General features: G+C 48.1%; 1 protein-coding gene across 34 annotated transcripts in view; it reads right to left on the reverse strand.

The window, feature by feature from the left end:
• KCNMA1 (potassium calcium-activated channel subfamily M alpha 1) overlaps positions 1 to 20,155 on the reverse strand; it is a 733,580-nt gene that overhangs the window by 528,307 nt on the left and 185,118 nt on the right. The gene's annotated exons all lie outside the window — the stretch shown is intronic.

A 20,155-nucleotide genomic window follows, 5' to 3' on the forward strand; every position in this document is an offset into this window, starting at 1 on the left:
CCAGCCCCATTCTCTCTCCCGTGATGGACAGTCAAACTTCATAATTATCTGCGTACTGCCACTCTTGTTACAGTCCCCATCCGTTCCCCACATCGAAGCCAGAGAGACCTCGCAAAGTTTAGATCACTCATATCATTCCAGTGCTTAAACTCTCCAATTCATTCCCATTGTTCTTAGGGTAACACTCAAAATCCTCAGCATGACCTTCACAGATGCTCTCGTATGTCTGGCCTTTGCCTGGCATCCATCCGGTCACATATGGAACCACTCTTGGCTCACCTTCCTTATGTTCCAGCCATACTGGACTTCCTTCCACTCCTTCAGTGGGTGGTCCTCTTTTCTGATTCTTGGATTTGCAGGTACAGTTTCTTATATCAACCCTCTCTGCCTGGTCATATTCTAGGCTTTCTACTCATCCTCAAGATCTTTCTCCAGAGAGCCTTCCCTACTGCACCATCCACCTCCATCTCTGTGTAGTCCTCTGTAACACTCAAGGCACCTGCAAATGTTTGTTCAGAGCCTCTTTGCTTCACTCAGCTAGGGGTTGGCCAACTGTTTCTGCAAAGGATTAGACAGTAAATATTTTAGGTTTTGTGGGCCATACGTGGTGCGGTCTCTATGGCAACTACTCAACTGTCATTACAGAGCAAAAGTGGCCATGGACAATATGTAAACAGACAAAGAGTGGTTGTGTTCCCATAAAATTTTATTTATGGACATTGAAATTTGAATTTCATATAATTTCATATTTAAAATAAATAAAATATCCTTCATTTAAAAATTTTTCAACTATTTAAAAAATGCAAAAACCATTCTTAGCTCGCAGGCCATACAGAAACAGATGGCAGGCCAGACTTGGCCCACAGCCTGTAGTTTGCCAGCTCCTGCATGCAACTATAAGTTCCATGGAGAGAGAAACTATGTCTTGTTCATGGACGTATTCCCCTAGCACAGGGCCTGATTCCTAGAAGGTGATTCATAAAAATGTGTTGAATGCCTTGATATGTGGATGAGAGCAGTTTTTCCCAGTGTGTACTCTGCAGAATGCCAGTCCAATGGGATACTCCATTCAAGGGAGGATAATTCTTTCACCAATGAAATTTGGAAATGCCACTGTTCCTCTTCCTGGAAATTTGCAAGGTCTAGTGCGTAAAGCATATCAAAAGCTCAGAACTAGTCAAGGAACTTGCTTGGCTTAGACCAATACAGTACTTCCTAAACTCACTTGACCAAAGAACTTTCCACTTTAACCCAAAATACTTAACACTGTCCATGGACAACCCCATTAGAAAGTATGACAGTGAGGACAAAAGGTAAGAACTTAGAATAGTCCTCAGACTTCACGGTGCATCAGAATCTCCCGGAAGACCTGTTAAAGCAGAGATTGCAGGCCCCTACCTGAGTCACTGCTTCAGGAGGTCTGGAGTCTACATTTCTCACTAGTGCTCAGCTGATGCTGAGGGTCCCCACTCTGAGAAACACTGATCTGGGAAAAAAAGACCTTCAAGGCATAAATCCTCCACCTGAGGTTTCCTCCTCATTCCAAGGACCTGATTCCCAAGAACCGCCCACTTGCTCACACTGGTACAGGAAACCCTGAACCATCTTCCCAGCATCAGTGCAAGGAGCACATAATGGGTTGCACTGTGTTCCCCCCCCCCCAATATGTTTAAGTCCTCCTAACCGTCAGTGCCTGTGAATGTGACTTTCTTTGGAAACAGGGTCTTTGCAGATGTAATCAAGTGATCAGGATCACCGGTGTCCTTACAAGAGGAGGAGAAAGAGACCAAGGGAGGAGAAGGCCATGTGAGCACAGAGATACAGGGAAAAGGGCAAATGACAGCGGAGGCAGAGACTGATGTGCTACAGCTGCAAGGCAAAGAATGCCAAGGATGGACAGCCACCACCAGAAGCTCGGAAGAAGCAGGGAAGATTCTACCCTACAGGTTCCAGAGGCAGCTCAGCCCTGCAAATCCCTGATTTGGGACTTCTGGCCTCTAGAACTATGAAAGAATAAATTTGTTTGTTTCAAGCCACCCACTATGTAGCAATCTTTCCCACAAATAGGGTGTTTCTTGCCATCACAGATTATGAGAGTCACACACACACATACATATGAAACTCTGGCCAAGCCCTAACCTTGGTGGATGTGCACAGAACTTCAGGGGAACAACGGGCCTCAGCTCTCTGATCCTGGTGGCCACCTCTGCATCACTGCGAGCTGTTAGGAGCTTGAGCTGGGGTCTCTCTTTGGAAATTAGATTATCTAATTAGTATTGGTATGATATTCTATTGGATTCCTGCCCCAGGGCTTGTTGTGGCAAAAAGCGTGTGATTATTTTTTAGTTTAAAAAAAAAAAGTCAATGAATAAATTAAGGAGACTTGGCTTTCCCCCATCCTGGTTCCACTGGTCCTGTTTCTCATTGAGAGACACTTGCAAAGAGCTTCTCAATGACAAAGAGCTTCTTTTCCTCCAGGTCTGAGCTAGAAATGCCTTCTCTCATCAACATGAAAACAACTAAGCAGTAGATATTTTCACAGCCTGAGTGCCCTGGTTTTAGCCACAAATTATACCCCTCTCCTTTTGAAAAAATAAGGGCCATAATGTTTATTCTCAAAAGAGGCAGACATAGTTATGTGCCCAAGGAGCATTTAAGGGAGCCAAGAAAGGGAATGTAGATACAGCTTGTCATTGCTGATGGAGAGAAAGAGGACCAAGGGATGGAGACTCCACAAGCTCAGAAGCCACAGAATGAAAAATCAGAACTAATCACTTTCCTTGCCTCTCCAACTCATGCCAACCCAGGGTTGACTGCTCACATGGAGTCTGTGTGAACTTGAAGGCCTTTGAATGTTTTAGAGATGGGCCAAGGCCATGTTTTCTGCCACAACAGATCATGAGATTTTCGGGATGCTGTCTCCCACCTCAAGGTCCTGAAAAATAAGAGAAGGGTCTGATTCTGAGACAGGGTGGAGCAGACACACACACACACACACACACACACACACACACACACACTTAACCAGAAGTTAAGTATTCCTTCCTTCATCCTTTCCAAGGATAGCATCTAATTTCAAGTATCCAGCTGGTCCATGAACAGCACATTTGTCTTTGGCCAGGAGAGCAGACTTCTGGAACATCTACATCTCAGCCTCCAACTAGTGTTAAGAATTAAGCCAGTTAGATAAATAATACGCTGTCGTAGAAGACAAAAGTCTTCTTGCAAGTTTGCCTCATTTTTACATTTGTTTTGTTTTGTATTAAAATCTCATTTGCGGGGCGCCTGGGTGGCGCAGTCGGTTAAGCGTCCGACTTAGCCAGGTCACGATCTCGCGGTCCGTGAGTTCGAGCCCCGCGTCGGGCTCTGGGCTGATGGCTCAGAGCCTGGAGCCTGTTTCCGATTCTGTGTCTCCCTCTCTCTCTGCCCCTCGCCCGTTCATGCTCTGTCTCTCTCTGTCCCAAAAATAAATAAATGTTGAAAAAAAAATTAAAATAAAATAAAATAAAATAAAATCTCATTTGCCACACAAACTGCTGCAGGTTAGTCAAACTTCCAAAACCTCAGGTTTCTGGGCTATAAAATAAAAATAATAAATGCTTTGCAAGGAGGTTACGAGAACTTTGTGAGATGCTGGACATTTCTGGAACACTACTACTAACTTCTAAAACACTGACTGTGGCCAAGGACGAATCTAAGTAGCACACATGTCATAACATTTTTCATCATTACAACCTTGCTAACATTGCCCATTCTACAGATGAGACTCCAGCAGGATAGTGAGGTCAAGGCACCTGACAAGGGCACACAGCCAGTAAGCAGCTGAGCCAAACCCAGGCAGGATGGCTATGGAACCTGTGCTCTCATCACAGGGCCCTGACACATCCCCTAGGGCGTCTCTGGGATAGGAATGGAGGCCCATATTCATTCATTCAACAACAATCTACCTGTACAACACTCATAGAGGGACTTCTCACAGTAGGTTCTCATCCAATAAAACATAGCCTCTCCTTCCAGGAGCTGAAGACACAGCATGGCAAAAAAGACAAGTGCCCGAAATTAAATAAAGGTAGAATATGACACCGGAGTGGAAGACAGAGCATGGCAGAAGCCTGTGAAACGGTGGGAGATAATTTTCATAGAAGAGGCTGATGTCATGAAGGCAGAGGGCTTCTGCCTGGCCTTGATGGGTGGGCACAGCTATGACAGGCACACGCAGCACGTCCGAGTCTCAGTGGGGTCCCCCTTATTCGCCTCTCAACATCCCATTGGTTTCCTCTGTCAGACTCTCTATAGGTTTAATTTCACAGATGTTTGCAGATTTATTTGTTTAACACAGAAGTCCCTCATTAGACCACGAGCCCAGGAGGAGAGTGTGCACCATGGTATAGCCAAGGCATGGACCACAGCAGGCACATTAAGAGATATTTGTTGAAGAACAAATGAATGAATGAATGAACGAACGAATGAATGAATGGGTAAGTGTTGGAGGGCTGGGGGTTGCTTCCTGAAGGAGTAAATGTTATGTGTAAAGACAATGCCCAGACCTACCTACCTATGTAGTAATTCCAAACCCTTGGTTCCCCTCACCCGAGTTTCTTCTCCTGTGGGAAGTTTCCAAGACCATGACAGTTCTCCTAGCCCCCTCTCCTCCAGTTCCCACAGTATTCAGGTTTTGGCTTGTGGGCTGGGTGTCTCCCCAGCCCTGCCTCCTCCTTCATATTTGTCCACAGTGTTTGGGAAAGACCTGGACATCCAAGGGGTGCTAAGTCCAAGTCCATCAATGGCCTGTAGCTGAGAGCCATTGTCACTGTCCTCACTTATTGCCATCGGTCAGCTGCCAATCAGCCCACACCCACCAAGAAGCATGGGTCTTCAGGTGGGTTCACTTGGCGAGGCAGGGTAGGCTGCCCTTCTGCCTTTCCCAGGTGGAAGGACTTCTCCTGCTGAGAACAGAGCCAAGATCCTTAGTTCCCCAGTGCTGAACCGGATGACTAAGAGCCCTAATGATTCCGGTAGTTTCCGAAGGCAGGGTGGGGGGGTGTTTAAAAATGCATGAGTCCCTGCAGGGCCGTGCATCCTGTTTGGAACCCTCTTTAACACAGCACTTCAAATAGGGGCCAGCGTTTGTCACGGGCTCTTTGTCCCGTCAGGGCCTTGGCTCCTGAGACTGAGAGAAGATGAGCCAGGCATGGGGCATGAGACACATCTCTGACATCAGCACAACCAGACAAAGCCATCTGGAGGCTAAGTAGCTGCAGGAGCCATCAGGAAACCAAGTCTTGGTAGTGAATGTCTGAGTTGCCTCTCAGGGCAGACCTGAGCACTCCCCAGGACCACCGGGCTTCCAACCCTCCCTCTGCCCAGTGGAGAGGATGCTACCCTTTCTCAGGACCAGGAAAGGACCTAATCTGCCACATATTCAAAGGAAGCAGTGGCAGCAGGTCAAGGAAAGAATGTGTCCAGTGGTTCAAGAGCACAGGCTTCAGAGCCAGACCAACCTGTGTCTGGGGCCTGGCGTGGCTCCTCTTTAAACACTCATTTCCCCCATCTGTAAGATGGGCATAATGATTCCCACTCCATTGGGTTGCAGGACTCTATTCAGTGTCTGGAATATATTTATGATGAAAAAAGAGCAGTTATGATGATCATGATGAGAAAAAGGATATTAAATGCGGTGAGCTTCAAGCCTGCTTCAGGTCTTGTCTTGGTAAAGCCTTCTGTTAGGCACTCCAATAAAGCTCATATGGCAAACTAGGTATATAGTACATAAGTGTAGGTATGTTGGTGGCCTTGTGCCAGGCATTGATCTGAGCATTCTGCAAATACTAACTCAATCCACACAACAATGTTGCCCAGTGTGGACCATTGTTGTGCCCATCTTACAGATGAGAAAACTGAAGCATAGAGAAGTAAGGTGATCCACCCTAAGTCAGGGAGCTATAAGCAGTGAGATGGCCTAAGATTTAGGCCTGGGCCAGCTGTTCTGGAGTTCAGGCTCTTAACTATGGCTACGCGGCACAGCTCAGTTATTATTCTTTAGGTGTTGACTGTTACCTCTTCTGTCTGGTTGGGCAGACGTCTGTTCTCTGGACAGAAAGGAAGAAGATTGAGGATCAGCAGGGGCCTCCTCTCCAGCATGCCTGAAGCTCCCAAAGCACCTAACAGAGCCCGGCTCAGAGTGGGCTCTCAGCCAACCCCCACTGACCAACCTGTCATGACCTGCTCCTTCAACCCATCCCCCGAGCAAAGACCCACAGCAAACACAGCAAACCTCCATCTGGAGTGTCTGCTGCATCCCCGATAACCCTCCAGGGCAGTACTTTCAAACCCGTGACCTTCACCCAAAGTGAGAAAGACGTTTTACATCATGACCCATACATATCTAGTACATAAGTGATTGCAGCAAAGAAGTCATCCTTTTTACCAGGGATGTACTTTTATATCTTTTTTTTTTTTTTGTAAGCATTGGTTGTAACCTGCTAAATTGACTTTATAGTCTACTTATGAGTTGCAGCCAAGATTTGGTAAATTCTTCTTGGGGGAGTTCAGCTCTAACACGTAGTACATGAGATTTCTGAGCACAGTGCACAGCAATTCTTTCCAAAGGAAGAGCTAGACAGCTCATCTACTGCATGTGAGCACCATGGTGCTATCACAGCCTGGATGGTCCCTCAGACCCTCCCCTAGAACTTGGAGCCTGACTGGGGCACTAGGGCATGGAGTCTGGGTACCAGCTAGAAGCTAAGGACTCAAGATTCAAGATTCAAAACTCATGGGAGGCAAGAAAGTAACAGCACAGCTTTAGAATCTGCTGGAAATTAGTTCAAATCCCAACTCTTCTAGTTAATAACTTGGATGGGTTCTTAACCTCCCAGGAGCCTCAGTTCCCTCACCTGGAAAGGGGACTATTAATATCCACCACAGAGGGAGGTCATGAGGGTCAGCAGAGACGCCAAAAGCACTCGGCAAAGTTCCAGGACTCATAATACTAAATCAGTGCTGACCAGCAGTAGGAGGTCTTTGTTGCTCCGTCTTAAGCCTGACCCAAAACCCCACAAGGGCTTTCTCTGCCCTTCTCTGTGTCTCCATATTTTACAGATTCTGCAACCTTCAGAACAAAGAGCAGCACTCTCTAGCACATGGTTACCATTCAATAAATATCTGAACCAAGTAAGCAAAGGTCTGGAGTTTCCCCCAATAAGTCATCCATCACAGAGTGTCCTTTTGAAAAATGTGTTTCATACAATCCCCTCTGGGGCCAGTGGTTAATAAAGTTTGTTGCCTAAATTTCACTCATTCAATCTCATCTGATATCTCTGGACACAGGATAATGCTCTACTTGCTACAGACGGGAAAGACATAGATGGCAAATCCCAACACGGTTTCCCCAAGGCCTCCTAGATTACTGTTGGTGACAGAGCTGGGGTTGTGAGCCCACTCATCAGGGCCTACGTTGCCTTCTGATGAAGCAGCAAGTTCTCCAAACATGGCTCATACCCCTAATGATGACGAGGTCCACTGTTATGAGAACAAGCGCATGGTTGATGGGGCGAAGGGCAGGGGGGTAATGAGTTTCCACCTTGGGTTGGACCATTCACATGGTGCAGGAATGGCAGAGAGTCCTCAGAGACCACGTACCTCCGAAGCCTGGAGAGGAAGGGAAGCTTACAAAGAGTGTACCTCGGGACATGGCAGGCTGATTCCCTGACGTTGTCCATAGGAAAATTCACTTCTGTAAGAGGCTAATTAGTCATGACAGTGCCTTGCTTCAGATATAATTGCACTGGTCCCATTCAGGTCTCTGTGGGCCAGCCTGTGATGGAATTTCCGTTACTTACTGTGTTTTGGTTACTGGAGAAAAATGTGTGTTTGGAGAAGCGGGGGAAGGGGGTCAAGAGAAAGCATAAAAAGCTGGAATACCTTGAGTATCCATAAAAACCATCTGTGATTTTAAAACTTCATAAAGATGATGAATCTGTGTGAGCTAGAGACTCTTCTTGGAATCTCAGCTCCATCTGCGGGAACAGCTCCTGGCAGGCAGCAGGTTTTGAAATCCAAGTTTCTTGGGCAACAGAGCAAAGTGAGCTCCCCCAGCTTGGCCACTGAGGGTGAAAACAAGACCCAGGAAAGGGAGACTTCGTGTTCTTCTCACCTCGCCACCAGCCTCTGAGCTGCCAGAAATGCCAGACCATGGTTACTGAACATATGGATACACGGATATGCAGCTCCTGAGCCAGCAGTGTTCAAGTATCTACAAGGATAAGGCAGAATGGCCTCACCTCTTCTGCCTTCCAGAGAGCAATGGCATTCAAGGGCCAAAGATCCCTCCAGATAAACTGGTGTACCACATTGGAGACTGTCACCAAACCAGCCAATCCCCTAAAGTGTTAGAGCTGGGAGGAGTGGGGGGCGCCTTAGGGACCCCCTAGGCCAGGGTTTCCCAACCCCATACTATGACATTTGGGCTGGATAAGCCTTTATGGTGGGCATCTGTCCTGTGTGCTGTAGAATGCTTAGCAACATCCCCAGCCTCTCTCCACTGGATGCTGGTGACACTCTGCCTCCCTCCCTAGTTGTGACCATTAAAATATCTCCTGACATTGCCAAATGTCTTCAAGGGGGCAAAATTACCACCAGTTGAGAACCACAGATCTAGGCTAGCAATTTCCAAAGTAGATTCCAAGGAACATTAGTTCAGTAAGCTCCCCTATAACACAAGTATTGCATGGTCAACTAAGATTGGGAATCACTGCATACTATACCCCCCCAGGGGTGGTGATTCCCCATATTAGTATATTAAACACCCTGAAATTTTCTGCAGTAGCAAAAAACCCATGGGATAATTTCGTTTAATCTAGTATTTTGCAAACTTTCTCAAACAAACTCCTTTATTATCTATTTGCATCTTCCAGAGTAATGTTTCAAAGACTATATTGTGAGATTTTTATAAATGTGCTAATGTGTACGTGTGCAGGGGCAACTATCCACCCCATTGACCAGATGAATGGAGGCAATAAGCCAGTCATGTTTCTAAGTATCATTAACAGATGAGTGGCAGGGCCACGTCTAGAAGTCTGGAGTCCCGAGTCCCAGTCTACTGCCTCCTGCATAAATGCCTTGGATGTTATTTACAAGACTGGAGTCCATCTTCTCACGATCATGGGACAATGTGGTTCTACACCAACATTCAGAACATCCACCTGGGAAGCCAGAGCTAGTCAAATACTAGCATGAACATCCCCCAGGAGAGCAAACAAAGCAAGTACTTTCTGCAGGCAGATAGAGAAGGACCTCACGTTGGTGATAACCACAGGAGGGTGCAGGGAGGTGCCATCCATGCAACATCACATCCGTGAACCCTGCCAGCCCATCAAAGTGCAATCCCCATTAGCGTCGCTCGATGTAACTCATCTCTGTATCAACCCATCTCTGTATCACAGTGCACCTTTGTATCGTGGCTGGCACAGAGTGGGCCTCGATGAAGGCTGATGGGAGGAATATGTTAGCGAAGAAAAGCCAAGGCCTCCACCGTTGCCATGCCTTGATTAAAATTCACAGATCGTCAATAGCATAGTAAAGACTCTCCACTCTCCCCTCTATCCTGTCTCATGATTTTCTTGGGTCATATTCCACCCTGGCCTTTCCAGACAGCAGAGAACTACTCTTTTTAGGAACAGCAACTTCGATCTCCAGTGAAGTGTCCACTGTCCATCTCTGCACTTAACATCAGTTCCAAGAGATAAGAGATCAATTCCCAGCTCAGATCAGCTGGTCCAGTGACTCTCCTAGAAGCAGCATGTCAAGGTACCAGTTTCCTGTCACTGTGGGCCCAACCACACGCAATGAGTGATCATTCACTCCCCTGATGGGCTCAGCTGCCAAGACCAAGCACTGGAGGAGCCAAAGACCGGCTCCCGTTCTCAGATTGCAAAACAATCAAAATAATATCCAGAAGGAAAGTGTTGATGGTGTGACATTCTATAATTCTGCATGAGGACTGAAATAGAATCCCACCCCTAAGCCTCTGGTGTCCCAGGGATACTCTTTCAGCCCTGGGGAGCAGAAGACTTTCTTTGTGACTTTCCAAGCAGAAGAGCGTAAGTATATGGGAATGGGGAAGGGTCTAAGCCGGAGGGCATGCCTGGGGCCCCTCTCTGGGTTTACCTCGGCTCCAGGCAGTCTGAAGAATACAAAGGTGACCGCAGGCCACTGAGCTCAGCCACAGGGCGGCTGCAGCCAACAGCTGCAACATGAATGCAGCAGCAACTGCTAGATGTCTGCAGCTCTGCCTGGAGTCTGTGCTGTTAGAAAACTGACAGCAAAGGACTCAGAGGCTGGGGCCCTCGGGATGGGGAAAGCACATGGCAGGTCTCTCCCACGTGCAGGATTCCAGACTCTGAAAGCCACACCTTCACTCCTTCTCTCCCCTTCCCAGCACCATCAAGTTACTGCAGTATGGTAACGCTTAAGGTGAAGCCAAAGGGACTTTGCCTTCTGGAGCCTTATTTATCGCCTTGAACAAAACGCACAACTGCCTCGTGTTCTTTCACTCAACCCATTTTTACTCACACTAGTCTAGGCACCGGGTGGAGGGTGGTGAACAAGACAGAGAAGGGCTCTGCTCAGTTGTTGATCTTCTTCTATTATGATGCCATCCCTAAAAAGTGCATCTAAAACAAGCAGGTGTCCTAATTTCACTTCCTAGTCCCACAAGTGGTTTCAAGTACGGTTATCAAGGGTCAGTCGCAGAACATCAAAATGAGAAGAGGCCTTGGAGATTAGCTTGGGCGTCACTGTCACACCAAGGAGCAGACGGACATCCAGAAATAAAGAGACCCGCTCATCTGGCCCAAATCCCTTTGGCGGCCAATGAGAAAAAGGAGTCCCGGGAAAGTGAAAGGTATCATCACGTGGGGAGGTGGTGGCTGAGCCAAGCCCAGGAGGCAGAAAACCCAAAAGGCCCCCACTTTCTAATTTTTTTTAATGTTTATTTATTTTTAAGAGAGAGCGAGAATAGGAGAGGACAGAGAGAGAAGGAGACAAAATTTGAAGCAGGCTCCAGACTCTCAGCTCTACGCACAGAGCCTGACGTGGGGCTCGAATCCACGGACTGGACCACCAGATCATGACCTGAGCCGAAGTCGGATGCTTAACCGACTGAGCCACCCAGGCGCCTCAAAGGCCCCCATTTTCAAACCAGAATTTTCTCTGCCCTGTCATTTTAAAGCTGGAACATTCTGATACAATTTAAAGAACAAATTTGTAAAGTTTCAACAATTTTTAAATTACCAAGCAAGATGCAAAACTGACTTTGCTATTCTATACCTGGTGGGAGAGACACAGAGGAACGAAGAGTGAGGTGAGAAAGAGAAGAGGACCAAGAAAGGTGTGAGGCAGGGGATTAGCTAGGGTCACGGAGGGGTCAAGGTCAAGGATGGGGTAGTGCTGGGCTGAGAAAAGGTCAGCAAAGTCTGTTCGTGATAAGAAAGAAGTGACGATATTTCATATTTCAAAACTAAGGAAGGCCAAGTGCTGGGAAATCAGGCCACAATCATTAGATCTGTTTTACTGTTCATAAAAAAGTGATTTCACTTTTTGACAGATCGTTTTGACATCCCAGTCTACACAGTGGCAGCAAGCAGAGCGTAGCACAATGTCTTAATCACCCCAAACCCGAAGCCCAGACTACAACGTTAAGAGCAATGCAGTCAGAGCCACATCCAGCCACAGAATGCCTCCTACTGGCTAAGGTCAGCTACACTTCCTCTGGCACCAACATGCCATCGCCTCAGAGGTATCCCTCTCTCACCCAGCACGGGACTCTTCTCCCCACCATCACCAGCTGGCTTCGAGTTTCCTTCTGTTCCCCCAACCATACACTTGCCTCTTGGAAGGAACACACAAAGGCTAGTCATCGAGCCGTGGTGGCCACGGTTGGGGCAGGGTATTCTTAAGCATGCTCTCTAACATCTGCCGCAGGGCACATCTCTTACCATCTGGGCCATTTCCCCGACAGAAGTGCTGACCACTAGGAAACTGCGCTGCACCAGACCAAGTATCCTTCCCACCAGGTTCGGGGAGCATGGCGGGCTCCCGGGCAAGGATCCTGATTCTGGACAGTGTGGAATAGAGTTGCCTATGAGAAGAACTGAGAAATAGCATTCTCTGGAGAAGCGGCCATTACTGGAACTGCTCTCTACACACACATCTTGATGCCAACCTTGGGATGCCAGCTCAACCCTCTTCTCGGTGACAGGCCAATGTGTCTGCGTGAGGTGGGGTTTTGAGTCATAACGAAGGTGAATTCTTTCATATGAAGACATTCCATATTCGACAACTGCATCTACCTGTGTCTTCAGAACCCCGAGAGACTGGGGCATGTTGGCCCCCATTCCCAGACCCCAGGGCCCACTGCAAGACTGCTGGAAATCAGGCAGTCCACCAATATGTGTGTTAAGCAGACGAAAAATAGTAATGTGGCACGTCTCTATGTCATGCGCGGACAACAAGGATGAAAAAGATGCTGCCCTTGACTTCAAGGAACTGGTAGGCTGGTAGAAGACGCCCATGTTATTTGTCAATGTTGAGATCAGAAATGGACTCAAGGTCAGCAATGGAGTCAAGGGGGCTAATCCAGAAGACTGACTCAGTCAGTACTATTCACAGCCCCCTCACAACCTCTGCCCTATTCACATGCCACCCACACTATTAATGACCTAGATTTTTCTTTCTTTCTTTTTAACGTTTATTTATTTTTGAGAGAGAGAGGGAGCAAGCAGGGGAGGGGCAGAGAGAGAGGGAGACACAGAAGCCTAAGCAGGCTCCAAGTTCTGAGCTGCCAGCACAGAGCCTGACGCGGGGCTCGAACTCACAGACTGCAAGATTATGATCTGAGCCGAAGTCGGACACTAAACCAACTGAGCCACCCAGGCGCCCCAGGCTGTTTCTTTAAGTGGACTCATATTAGGTAAGTATTTTAAAAAATTTTTTTTTCAACGTTTATTCATTTTTGGGACAGAGAGAGACAGAGCATGAACGGGGGAGGGGCAGAGAGAGAGGGAGACACAGAATCGGAAACTGGCTCCAGGCTCTGAGCTATCAGCCCAGAGCCTGACGCGGGGCTAGAACTCCCGGACCACGAGATCGTGACCTGGCTGAAGTCGGACGCCCAACCGACTGCGCCACCCAGGCGCCCCTAGGTAAGTATTTTTAATGAAACTGTGTAACACTGGCATATGTAAAAAGCTGGTATTACTTATAAAAGACACCTAGAAGATAGCCTTCAAAATAAACACAATGCAAAACACAACCGGGTCACATGATGCCAACTAGACGCTACAGCTGACAAAGGCTCTCGCCTGAGGGTGGCTGTGCCTTTGTTCCAAAGGGACAAGGGTGAGGGTGGAGAGGTGCTCAAAATACCTCAAGGAGACTTTTTCCCTCAGGTAACCAGAAGAACTGGAAGAAAGCTGAAAAGGAACTAACTTCCTCCTGGAGACTCAAGGTCTTGTGAGCATATAACTAGAAGTTCTCTGGCACATTCCCCACGGTGTGCTTCCCACCCTTGGGGAAACCCTAAAGCCCAACCTAACTGTAGCGTTTCTGTCCATGTCCAGATTCTGTAACAGCATAAGCACGTGGCTTATGCCAAAGAAATCAGGCACAAGGGAAACAGACAATGCTCAAACAACGTTGGGCCGCTGGCTGAATTAGGTTCCCAAGTTTCTGCCCCGTCCTCCCCCAAGGTTAAATATATCCTACGGTCTTCAGGTTACAAACAAGGACATCAAAGACCAGAGAGGGGAGAGAATGTGCCCAGGTCACCCAGCTGGCAGGGTGAGCGAGGTGAGACCAGAGTTCTCAGAATCCCAGGTACAGCTGAGCAACAAAACCCTAAACAGGCAACACTAGAGGCTCACCAAAGTTAGACCTAAACTGGAGTTGACTATTTACACTACACGAATATTCTTGACTCTCCAAAAGCAATCTGCTGTAGTCTGAGTTTCCCTGGAACACATTAGTGTTTGTTAACAGATTATTAACTCCTTGGCAGGTTCTCAAGCTCTAAAGAAAATTAGCAGGGAAAGGAAGGGGGAGGGAACAGGAATCCCTGCTCTGTTTGTTTGCCAGGCTTTCTGCTAAGTGCTTTACATACAGTATCTCATTAAATTAATTCTCCCGGCAGGGTTAGGAATGATCATCTCCATTTTATAGAAAAGAAACCTGGGCACAGAGAAGTAAAGTAACTGACCCAAGGTCACACAGCTACTATGGCACCAAAAGCCCGGGCTGTTACCAGCAGCATTCGGCATAGTCTTCCCAGGGAAGTACCATTGATATTTTGGTATCACCAGACACTGAAACATGCTCCACTCTTTGAATACACATAAATGCCAAGAAAGTCAGGCACAACAAAGATGACTGTATCAAGCTTCAAACTTACTACCGGTCAGAGGCATCAAAAGATCTGAGTGTACCGGGCTAGAAAGGGAGAGGATTCCTGGTGCCTAAAAGTCTACCATTCCAGCCCTACCTCTTTACACACGCACACAAGTGCACGCACACACACTAACCTCCGGCCAAAATGTTCTACTTTAGTAGATGGAAAAGCAAGGGCTAGTGAGGCTTTTCCGGCTTCTCCATGATGCCTGCCTAGCTTTCCCCCTCCTGCATCCCGGGATCTGGAACTTATCTGGCCAGCCAGACAGCAGACAGCAGAGAACTCCTTTACCAAGGGTGGGCGTAGGCAGCTGACTGAGCGGGACTGGGCGACTGTATCCTCTGTCAGGTGATAAACTCTGGACATAGAAGCATTGTGTTACCTTGCAGTTATCAGGTGGGAAAGAATAGAAGGAAAGGGAAAAGAAAAGACAGGGAGGGGAGGTAGAATAGAGGAGGTGGAACAGAGGAAGGGAGGGTGGTTAAAATTATTGTCAGTGGCATAAGATAAGAATAAGAATTTTTTTTTTCCGTGATTTAAAGCATTTTTAAAAATCAAAGACAGAGATTGCTGCTGGGCTATGCTGGTGAGATCATGACTGGTTTCCTAAGTTTTCCTAAGTTTTCAAGTTCTTATTATATAGTTTTTATACCAGCTAAAATTTTGGGGTGAAAAGGTATTAAGAACATTCATGGGTAGAAAATTCAAAACGACTCACCAAGGGGAGCTTGGTTTGTGATAATTTTATAAATTATTTTATTATTACTACAGTTATCTCATTCCCCCCCCCCCACCGCGCTGCCCCGGGGCCACCTGAGAGCCAGAAACAACACTGGACCAGGCTTACGGGATTTCTCAGAGTCTCAATGAGGCTTCTAATGAGAGGGCTACAGAGAGAGGGACCACCCATACAGAGGTGTGGGACCTGCCCTGGGAGCCAGGGGCCTGCGCTGTGGACAAAATAGACGGCTTCAGGCAAATCCCTTAATCTGGCTGGCCAGTGTCCACTTCCTGCATTAGACCAGGGTGACAAACTCAAATGGTCTGAAGAGTCAGGCTGGAATGTAAGACTGAAAGGGCCACCAGGGACTGTGATGACCTAGAGATCACAGGCACCTGCCACTCAAACCCAGGTAACTGCTAGGTCCCAGGCTGACTGATCAGTCGATTTTTGCTGTTCAAGAGAAGCTAGAAATCTACACCTTCATGTGGACCCTTAATATTTTGCTGGCATCTAATTTTTCAAAAATGTAAACACCCCGAGGGTGACACAGAACCTGGACGTGTTCTCTGGGTTAACAGAGTCCAGAAATTCCCTTGATCGTAGGGTGTGCAGTAGGCCTGCTGTATGGCCCCTGCTTCATTACCATCCAGCACTGGCCTCACTGGCCCCGTGGCTCCTACAAGACACCACCTGTCAGAGGAGATGGACAAGAGGAAGGGTGACAGAAAGCTGCCGGGTGGAACTAACCAATTCAGTCACTAGAGCAAGGAAGAGCTTCTGCCAAAGTCCAGCTGGGGTCCCATCTAAGGCTCCCTGACCTCAGGGGAAGGCGACAACGTGCCTGGCTGGACCACTTGCCTCTGCCTCCGGACACAGGCTGTGTGACTGTGCCTCTGGGCATGTTGCCGGAGGCTGGCGGGGCCCTTCCGGTCCTGAAGTTGGACTGGGGATTCCAGCCCCACACTTCTCCGAAGTCACTGAGGGCAAGCATTCTGCTTCTCAGACGAACTGCCAGGTGACACAGCGTTGCCCTCATCGGGGCACACTCTGAGGAGCTAGGCAGCACTTTCCTCCCTCCCGCCCCTTCTCTCCACCTGTGCCCCACAGACAAGTCTCCTCCATCCCCCCGGTTCCCTCCCCTGTCCTCGTATTTCTAACAAGACTTCTGACTTCTCCACCTACCCCCTGTCTGTTTAAACCCCTTTATCAGCTTCTCCTCCGTACCAGACCACAGTCCTAGAATAATTCTTTCACGTTACTAATGGCCTTCTCATTGCCTAATTCAATGTCCTCTTTTAAGATCCTATCCAAACAAGTGATAATAATGATAGCTGGTGCTTATCAATTAGATAAGTGTATCACACACTGTCTCAAGCCCTTGCCTAAGAAGGACTTCAAATGCATTATCTTACCACCTATGATATGTTCTATGATTATCCCCCATTTTTGCAGATGAGGAAACTGAGGCTCAGAGAAGTTAAGTAACTTCTCCAAAGTCACACAGCTAGACAGGGGCAAAGCTGGGACTGACTACCCCGGCAGTCAGCTGCAAAGTCTTCACTCCTTCCCCCCACCATATTGTATTATAAAAAAATTCAAACATACAGCAAGGCTGAAAGAATTTCACAGAGAACACATGAATATTCATCACCTAGATTCTACATGAACATTATTACATTTTACTATTTTGTTTTATCACAAACCTGTCCAAAGGTTGTCACCTTTGATTCTATCTGAAAAGCAGCCTGGAAGGCACTTTGGAGGCTCAGGTCAGATGTTACCATTTCTGAATTAGAAATCATTTGGCATTTTCTGGCCATTCACCCCTCCCCTCTTCCCGGACTAGGGGTGGGTTGGGGCAGGCAAGAAGGGAAGCACTGATCTTGGAACACCCGTGCACATCATCACAACACGTGTCCCAGCCAAAATGACTTCTCCCCTGGCACGAAACGGGGAGGGAGAGTAAATAGGTCCTCGACACCCCTCCTCCCGAACCCTGAGGGGTCTTTCGGAACGTGGCCAGGAGACAGCAGGAGGGGCAGCATACAGCAGGGGCAGATGTACCTACCTTCAGAGGCCTTCAACCTGTTCAAGCAGGGTTCAAAAGCACACTTGGCTCTGACGCTTTTGTGTTTTCCGGCTGCAGGTGGCCTCAAGGCTCCATCACCAGGCCCAGGAGTGAGATGGGAAGGTTGTCAGGGAAACCTCCCATCCCAAGGCCCTTTTGTGCACCTCGAGGGAAGGCCAATCCCAAAGAACTAAATGTGAATGGTTCCCTGGAATTGCTGCAGGGCCACGACTTCCATGCCACGCCCCCATGGCATCTGCTCCTTGGAAAAGATGCTCATTTAAAAAAAAAAATTGTCTCTGTGCCCCTGGCACAGTAAAGACCCTCAATGGGAAAGCATATGAAAAGAAAGGCCCTGGGGCTCCTGGAGCCCTGAGATCCCAGTCCTGCCCCCTTTGGCTCTCCACCACTTCCTGCTGTGTGACCACAGGAAACATTCTCACCCCCTCCAGGCCAGAGCTTTCCCATCTGTACAAATGATGTTATACCAAATGAACAGAATAAGCAAATCTGGACCATGTACTGTGTCCAAGGCAGGGGCCAGGGGCTGGGTGGACGGCAAGTATAGGCATCTCAGCAGGCACCATGGAGCCCTGCTCTAGGCCTTTTCTCTGAAAGTATTGACTCGCTAAATCCTTAGGACATTTCTGAGGCAAGTGTGATTTTAATATACATTTTACAGGTAGGGAAACTGAGGCACAGAGATGCTGAGACTTTCCCAAGGTCATGTGGTTAGTAAGAGGCAGAGCGAGAATGAAAGGCAGAGGCAGCCTCTGGAGCCTGTGCGGGTGACCACCACACATCACCGCCTGCTGCGGAAGCCGACGTTAAGACCCTCCCTCCGCCCTCCAATGACACTCAGTCTGGTTGAGGTGGCAGGACAAATATCAAGACTTAAATGCTGATGAAATATTTAAATAACTCTTTGAGATAATAGTGGGAAAGACACTGCTAGGCAGAACATGATTAATTGCCAAATGAAAGCGTTCAGACAGAATTGCTCTAAAGGTCCAGAAAAAAAAAAAAAGTGTGAGATCATTCTGAGATTGTCGGGAGCCCTGGAGACTGAATGTGAACTGGCTTTTGCAGGGTGAGGAAAATTTAAACAGGCAAAGAGGAAACATTCTAGCAAGAGTCAAAGTTCAAAGAGGCAGCCCCCATATTTGGAGAGGAAAGGAGCCCTAAAAGACTGACGGTGGCTCAGGAGAACAGGGTACAGAGCTAGAAAGATGGGCTAAGGCCAGGCCTCAGAGGCCTCAAACACTAGGCAAAGAAGCCTAAACTTTACCCCGTAGGTAATAGGGAGCCATGGAAGAACTGGAATGAGGGTAGAGACGTATCATGACCAAAGTGTCTACAGGTGACCCACTGGATACACTAGGGGGTGCCAAGGGGTGAACCTGGTGAATTGTCACAGGTGTTGACAAAGGAAAGGTCATGACACACGTCTGACACTGACCAGGTAGGGGGACATCGGAAGTCTTCCCCGGGCTGTTCAGAATTTAGCACACTGTGTCATCAGGGAAGTGATTAAATGTGATCCAAAGAGCCCCCCGAGGATCACATCCAGTGAACAGAATTTTTTTAATGCTATTTTTAATCCTTCTGTTGACCAGAAACACACTGGGAAGAAATGAAGCATGAACATCGACAAGAGGCTCTCCAAACTCCCCTCTCTCCTCCTATTAGCCACACGGCGACCCTGCAGACTCACCATATGGCCCACCAGCCAGGCAGCCCCTTCTGATCCCAGACATGTTGATCTGCTTAATCATTTGGTGACTATAAATAGAAGGGTTGGACAATAAGCAGAGACCTTTTCTGTCTTACAAGCAAAGAAAGGGCCACCAAGCGGCAGACTGAGGAGGGTGAGGGTTTCACACACTCGATCCCTGCCATTTGCCCTCTGTGTGAGCCAGAAAGCCGAAGGCAGCTTCAAAAAGGCCCTAGGTCTGCTGGGGACCTGCCTCTCCCAGCAGAGCCAGACATGGAGATTGCTTGACCACTCACAGTTCTTAGAGGGGGCCACGGGGTCAGGAGAGAGACCATCCAGAAGACTCAAAAGGTCTGTTTTGAGGTGTCTCCTTGACCTAGCTCCGGTCAGCCAGAGCCTTTCCTACCTTACCACCCACTGTGCCTATGTGCAGCCATCACTCAAGCCCCACTGCACTCCCAGCTATAGGAAATGCCCCAAGGACTGGACTCTCAGGACCCAGAACCAGGAGGTGAGCTCAGTGAATAACTCAAGGGCAGGAACACCTGTTCTGGATTCTTGGTGCCCACGAGAGGAAGCCTGACACCCCAGCAGCCCCCCTTCCCTTGACACTTAGACCTCTGCCACACTGAAACCCGTCATCAGCCATCAGTCCTTCCCACTGGTCTCCTCCCCTTCCAAGTGGACTTTCTGTGCCCTGCACATGAGCCTTCTCTTGCCCCAACTAACTCTTCAGTTGTCCTCCCAACCCTGAAACCACGGTGGGCATCCAAATTTGAAGTCAGATAAGCCTGGCTTTGCCTTCTGGATCTGCTACCTTACTAGTTGTAAGAACTTGGTCAAGGGGCTGAAACACTCAATGCCTTGGTTTCCTCAACTGTACAGTGGGCACAACAATGGTACTGATCTCCCAGGATGCTTACAAGGACTAGCAAGAGAGAGCATGTAGAGGGTTTCACCTGGAGCCTAGCACATGGCAATGCTCCCTACAGGAGTGTCACTGGGCTGCTTTTACCAAAACCCAGTCGCCATCCCCAGCATGCATCAGACTCAGCAAGCATTCCATAAATGGCTGGGTTCTGCCCTTCCCCTTTTCCCCATTCACACCCCAGCAAAAGGCCAGGTGACAACAGGAGTCTACACATTCAGCTCCTGTAGTTGGGACTCCTGATCGGCCAGTGTGAATCTGAACATGTTTTCATACGT

Source organism: Prionailurus bengalensis, chromosome D2 (assembly GCF_016509475.1).
Source record: "Prionailurus bengalensis isolate Pbe53 chromosome D2, Fcat_Pben_1.1_paternal_pri, whole genome shotgun sequence".
NCBI classification, from domain to species: Eukaryota; Metazoa; Chordata; class Mammalia; order Carnivora; family Felidae; genus Prionailurus; species Prionailurus bengalensis.